Genomic DNA, 7,659 nt, shown 5'->3' with positions numbered 1-7,659 from the left:
AGATCTACAAATAAGTCAACATGACCAAAATGGTCAGTTGACTCCTTTAGGAGTTATTGCCCTTTATAGTCAATTTTTAACAATCTTCATGAAATTTGTAAATTTTAACTAACATTTTCCACTGAAACTACTTGGCCAAGTTCAATATAGATAGAAATAATTGTAAGCAGCAAGAATGTTCAGTAAAATAAGATGTAAAAACAATTTACCATCACAAAAACATAATTTTGTCATGAATCGATTGACGTCCTTTGTTTAATATTCACATAGACCAAGGTGAGCGACACAGGCTCTTCAGAGCCTCTAGTTGTAAAAGATATAACTAAGATTTACAAAAAATGGTCAAAAATTGCCTATAAAGGGCAATAACACCTAAAGGGGTCAATTGACCATTTTGGTCATGTTGACTTATTTGTAAATCTTACTCTGCTGAACATTATTGCTGTTTACAGTTTATCTCTATCAATAATAATATTCAAGATAATTACCAAAAACAGCAAAATTTCCTTAAAATTACCAATTCAGGGACAGCAACCCAACAACAGGTTGTCCGATTCATCTGAAAATTTCAGGACAGATAGATCTTGACCTGATAAACAATTTTACCCATTGTCAGATTTGCTCTAAATGTTTTTGTTTTTGAGTTATAAGCCAAAAACTGCATTTTACCCCTATGTTCTATTTTTAGCCATGGCAGCCATCTTGGTCGGTTGGCCAGGTCACCGGACACATTTTTTAAACTAGATACCCCAATGATGATTGTGGCCAAGTTTGGTTCAATTTGGCCCAGTAGTTTCAGAGGAGAAGATTTTTGTAAAAGTTAACGACGCAGGACGCTGGACGCAAAGTGATGGGAAAAGCTCACTTGGCCTTTTAGGCCAGGTGAGCTAAAAAAAAAGAGGCTCTCAAGATCCTGAATTGCTCACCTTAATTTTTTTGGTTAAATCTCTCATCAATGATTATTTTGGCTTTTCAATTTATTTAAATGTTCTTTGAATCGTCCTATTTTCTTCAAAAGCAAACAAAAAATCATTTTCTCCTATGTTCTATTTTAGCCATAGGAGCTATGTTTCTTGACATACAAGGAAATGAAATATAAAATTTATACTAGATACTCTGAAACTCATTTAGCCTAAGTTTGGCTGAAATTGATACAGCAGTTTCAAAGGAGAAGATTTTTTAAAGAAAGTCAACATGATGAACAAGTTGTGAAAAAAAGTCTTTAAAGGGCAATAACTCCTTAAGGGGTCAATTGACAATTTTGGTCAAATTATGTAGATCTTACTTTGCTGATCATTTTTGCTGTTTACAGTTTATCTTTATCTATAATAATATCAATCTATAATAATATTCAAGATAATGACCAAAAACTGCAAAATTTCCTTAAAATTACCAATTAAGTGGCAGCAACCCAACAATGGGTTGTTTGATTCATCTGAAAATTTCAGGGCTGATAGATCTTGACCCAATGAACATTTTTACCCCATCTCAGATTTGCTCTAAATGCTTTCGTTTTTGAGATATAAGCCAAAAACTGCATTTGACCCCTATGTGCTATTTTAAGTAATGGCGGCCATGTTTTTTGACGGATCAAAAATCAAAGCACACACTTTGTGCAGGATAATCTAAGGAACAATTATGCTAAGTTTCATTCGAATCCATTCAGTAGTTTCAGAGAACAAGATGTTTGAAAAATTGTTAACGACGACGACGACGGACGCCAAGTGATGAGAAAAGCTCACATGGCCTTTTTGGTAGCACTCCACAGTTAGGTGTGTAGTTTCGCATTTTGGCCCCTGTGGATTTTTTAAATATGAGAGCTAGTGTGCAATAAAATTCATTTTTGGATAGCTGAGTATTAAAATAGCCTTTGTATTGGGTTTATATGAACATCAAGGTTATGTAATGTATGTAATATAGGCTGTTTTCTGTATGACAGTCCGTATTTGCATGTCCATACCATACATTGGTCCGGCAATTATTGTAATGTTTTTTTCCAACTTTTTATCGCACGATCTTTGTGATTGGATTTTACGAAAAAATGAGGCGAAAGACACCCATTTTTTATTTGATCATTAGGAAGATTTAAGGAAACAGTTTCTAAAAAGGTATCACTCAAAGGCATTGAAATTCTAGTTTGATCCAAATTTGGGGGGATATATGACATGTTCACCCCCCTTTTTGCAATATTTTATGGTAAATAAATGCTGAATGTTGCCATGGATACACATAAAAGGAATTAATTTTCACCCTTTTAACTTTGGAAAATTGAATCTATGGAAGATACTGATTACATACATATGTACATGTACAACACAAACAGTTAGGTTAATGTATTAGAAATCCAGGAATAGGAGATGATAAAACATTTTGGGGCTCATTTTTAATTTTATTTTCTAACTGTGGAGTGCTACCTTTAGGCCAGGTGAGCTAAAAAGATATGGTATGATTGCCAATGACACAACTCTCCACAAGAGACCAAATGACACAACTCTCCACAATTAGAGATCAAATGATAAAGAAATTTAACAACTATAGGTCACCGTACAGCCTTCAACAATGAGCAAAGCCCATACCACATAGTCAGCTATAAAAGGCCCCAAAATGACAATGTAAAACAATTATGCATAAAAAAGGAACAAAAAACAAATATTTTACACATAAACAAACTACAACCACTGAATTACAGGCTCCTGACTTAGGACCGGTACATGCGTATACAGAATGTGGTAGGGTTAAACATGTTAGAGGGATCCCAACCTTCCCCTAACCTGGGATAAGTTTTTCAATATAAGGAGATGTATTATGGTTACCAATTCAATTGATGTGGACACAGCAGTTACAGGTCACTGTACAGCCTTCAACAAAGAGAGAAATAACCATTACACAGTAAGCTCCTTTTTATGGGTTCATTTTGAGGAGATATATTGATCTATGACATTATTCACTTTTTGTAGCAGTTACTGGTCAATAAAACTGAGAATGGAAATGGGGAACAATATATATATTGATTGATCGGGGTTAAATGCCCCTCCTACACTATTTTGCTACTTCGTGGAGGAAGAAGGATCGAACCACTGTCCTTTGGTAGGAAAACTAACACTCCCAATCAATTAAGATTTGGAGTCTGGGGCACCCACAATCTCCGTGTTGTCAGTCTAGGGCACCCACAATCTCCGTGTTGTCAGTCTAGGACACCCACAATCTCCTAGTTGTCAGTCTAGGACACCCACAATCTCCGTGTTGTCAGTCTAGGGCACCCACAATCTCCGTGTTGTCAGTCTAGGGCACCCACAATCTCCGTGTTGTCAGTCTAGGACACCCACAAACTCCGTGTTGTCAGTCTAGGGCACCCACAATCTCCGTGTTGTCAGTCTAGGGCACCCACAATCTCCGTGTTGTCAGTCTAGGACACCCACAAACTCCGTGTTGTCAGTCTAGGGCACCCACAATCTCCGTGTTGTCAGTCTAGGGCACCCACAATCTCCGTGTTGTCAGTCTAGGACACCCACAAACTCCGTGTTGTCAGTCTAGGGCACCCACAATCTCCGTGTTGTCAGTCTAGGGCACCCACAATCTCCGTGTTGTCAGTCTAGGACACCCACAAACTCCGTGTTGTCAGTCTAGGGCACCCACAATCTCCGTGTTGTCAGTCTAGGGCACCCACAATCTCCGTGTTGTCAGTCTAGGGCACCCACAATCTCCGTGTTGTCAGTCTAGGGCACCCACAATCTCCGTGTTGTCAGTCTAGGGCACACACAATCTCCGTGTTGTCAGTCTAGGACACCCACAAACTCCGTGTTGTCAGTCTAGGGCACCAACAATCTCCGTGTTGTCAGTCTAGGGCACCCACAATCTCCGTGTTGTCAGTCTAGGGCACCCACAATCTCCGTGTTGTCAGTCTAGGTCACCCACAATCTCCGTGTTGTCAGTCTAGGGCACCCACAATTTTCGTGTTGTCAGTCTAGGGCACCCACAATCTCCGTGTTGTCAGTCTAGGGCACCCACAATCTCCGTGTTGTCAGTCTAGGGCACCCACAATCTCCGTGTTGTCAGTCTAGGGCACCCACAATCTCCGTGTTGTCAGTCTAGGGCACCCACAATCTCCGTGTTGTCAGTCTAGGACACCCACAAACTCCGTGTTGTCAGTCTAGGGCACCCACAATCTCCGTGTTGTCAGTCTAGGGCACCCACAATCTCCGTGTTGTCAGTCTAGGGCACCCACAATCTCCGTGTTGTCAGTCTAGGGCACCCACAATCTCCGTGTTGTCAGTCTAGGGCACACACAATCTCCGTGTTGTCAGTCTAGGACACCCACAAACTCCGTGTTGTCAGTCTAGGGCACCAACAATCTCCGTGTTGTCAGTCTAGGGCACCCACAATCTCCGTGTTGTCAGTCTAGGGCACCCACAATCTCCGTGTTGTCAGTCTAGGTCACCCACAATCTCCGTGTTGTCAGTCTAGGGCACCCACAATTTTCGTGTTGTCAGTCTAGGGCACCCACAAACTCCGTGTTGTCAGTCTAGGGCACCCACAATCTCCGTGTTGTCAGTCTAGGGCACCCACAATCTCCGTGTTGTCAGTCTAGGGCACCCACAATCTCCGTGTTGTCAGTCTAGGGCACCCACAATCTCCGTGTTGTCAGTCTAGGGCACACACAATCTCCGTGTTGTCAGTCTAGGACACCCACAAACTCCGTGTTGTCAGTCTAGGGCACCAACAATCTCCGTGTTGTCAGTCTAGGGCACCCACAATCTCCGTGTTGTCAGTCTAGGGCACCCAGAATCTCCGTGTTGTCAGTCTAGGGCACCCACAATCTCCGTGTTGTCAGTCTAGGGCACCCACAATCTCCGTGTTGTCAGTCTAGGGCACCCACAATCTCCGTGTTGTCAGTCTAGGGCACCCACAATCTCCGTGTTGTCAGTCTAGGGCACCCACAATCTCCGTGTTGTCAGTCTAGGGCACCCACAATCTCCGTGTTGTCAGTCTAGGGCACCCACAATTTTCGTGTTGTCAGTCTAGGGCACCCACAATCTCCGTGTTGTCAGTCTAGGGCACCCACAATCTCCGTGTTGTCAGTCTAGGGCACCCACAATCTCCGTGTTGTCAGTCTAGGGCACCCACAATCTCCGTGTTGTCAGTCTAGGGCACCCACAATTTTCGTGCTGTCAGTCTAGGGCACCCACAATCTCCGTGTTGTCAGTCTAGGGCACCCACAATCTCAGTGTTGTCAGTCTAGCAATACAGTAGATAAGACTACCTGGACCACTCAGCCACCTATGGGTATGTGAAAGGAGATGATATGATATGACTGTTGCTACTTTTTGGCCCTTTCAAAATTCACAAAGTATGGAAAATCCTTCAGACGTTCTCAAGAAATACATTATATATTACACAATTAGTGACAAGAGGCTGTCAACATGACAGGGAAACAAAGGTTTTTGTTACATTAAGTATTGTCATCGATAAGGTGTTCAAGGACCATAACTCTGAATCAGCATCAGTGCAAATGCTTAAATCAAAGCAGACCTCAATTTTGGCATCAGAAAAAGTGTATCAAAATTCGAAAAAAGAATGTGTTGCAAAGTTATCATTTTTCAGTCAACCAAGGATTTAAACTCCTTACCTGCAAAACTGAAAATAAATCTCAAGCACCACTATGAAATGATAAAATAACACTTAATTTTTAAAATGATTTCTATATCTGTTATCGAGTTAGGACACAGAAACAACACTAAGCCCCATTTCTGAATTAAACAAGGACATAACTGCAAAATGGCAAAAGTGAAAATTACCATTATCAAACTTGGCCTTAATTTTTTCATCTGAAACAATGTATGTAATCTCGGAAATTGATTTTAAACGTGAGAGAAACAACAAAGAGTGCCATTCTAAAATAGAAGAAGTTAAAATGGTAACAGCCAAACTAGGTCTTAAATTGAGAATGGAAATGGGGAATGTGTCACAGAGGCAACAACCCGACCATATAGCAGACAACAGCTGAAGGCCACAAATGGGTCTTCAATGTCGCGAGAAACTCATGCACCAATCAGCTGGCCCCTTAACAAATATGTGTACTAGTTACATATTTTTTTCAAAAAATTAAGGATTTTCTTATCCCAAACATAGATTACCTTAGCTGTATTTGGAACAACTTTTGGGAATTTTGGTTCCTCAATGCTCTTCAACTTTGTACTTGTTAGGTTTTATAAATATTTTAATGTCAGAGTCACTGATGAGTCTTATGTAGACAAAACGCGCGTCTGACATACTAAATTATAATTCTGGTACTTTTGATAACTATTTACACCACTGGGTCGATGCCACTGCTGGTGGATGTTTCGTCCCTGAGGTTATTACCAGCTCAGGAGTCAACACTTCAGTGTTGACATGAATATCAATAATGTGGTCATTTTGATAAATTTTCCGTTTACAAAACTATAAATCTTTCAAAAACTAAGGATTTTCTTATCCCAGACATAGATTACCGTAGCCATATTTGGAACAACCTTTTGGAATTTTGGATCCTCAATGCTCTTCAACTTTGTACTTGTTACTAAATTATAATCCTGGTTTTTTTTATAACCATGCATAGACATCATTCTTTAGAACTAACCATAGCAAATAAAACTTAATGTTGAATACTGCATTGAATTTATCTTCTAACTGACAACATCACAAAATATTCAGTGCAAGTGTATTGGCAATTCTCTTATATGGCTGTAGATTTATGTTGTCATTAGATGTGATGGTGTTGTAAATGAAATATACCTGACAGTACATTGATCTCGTCTAATTTTAGTTGAAAGTTTCAAGAAGTAAATGATTTGAATAAAGAATGGCATAATTTCACCCAAATTAAACTCACTAAGACCAGAATAGAGAAGTTTTACATTATAATTACATCTTGCTGTACTTGTATGCAATTAAAGGTATGTTGATTTTTTTCAGCTTCATACAGGCTAAGGTATTATTTTGACATTAGACTTTATTTCAACTTAGGAGAAAACAGCAATACATGCTGGAAATAGCAGAAATTAATATAAAAATAAATTGGGCCATGGATAAGTGGATTTATTTGTAAACAAATTTTAACAAAAACAAGTGAATGACGTGCTCAGAAAGGTTAACAAGTACTGATTGGATGCTGATAATATATGGTAACTAATGAGAGGCAAATAAAATCTAAAAAATGAAATAATTTTATTGACAAGTTATTTCATTACATAGTAATTGTAAAGTATAAGTATTTCTGATGACTATATTTTTATTTTTCACAGACTAAAGATTTATGAACATATACATGTAATTACTATTACAAATGTATCAACTTTGACTTAAAACTTTGACATATAAAATATAAACTTGATATCTATTGTTATTGAAACAGTGATATTTGATAAACGACTGTCTAAAGCGGGTAAATTAGTCAAGCTTGCAAGACCAAGTGAGATAATATTTATATTGGAATATGTTTCTTTATTTTTGTACCAAATGCCTTACTGACTACAGAGATCAGATTTCTACTTTCTAACAACATTGTCATAATTTGAAGTTTATATTGCACAATATTGAACACAAAAAAATGTCTTGCTTTCATATCCATACAGAAGTATTTGTATCTGGTTCATACTCTAAAATTTCATTTTTTTTACCTAT

The sequence above is a fragment of the Mytilus trossulus genome, chromosome 6, assembly GCF_036588685.1.
Source record: "Mytilus trossulus isolate FHL-02 chromosome 6, PNRI_Mtr1.1.1.hap1, whole genome shotgun sequence".
NCBI lineage: Eukaryota > Metazoa > Mollusca > Bivalvia > Mytilida > Mytilidae > Mytilus > Mytilus trossulus.
Note: the sequence above shows the minus strand (reverse complement) of the source record.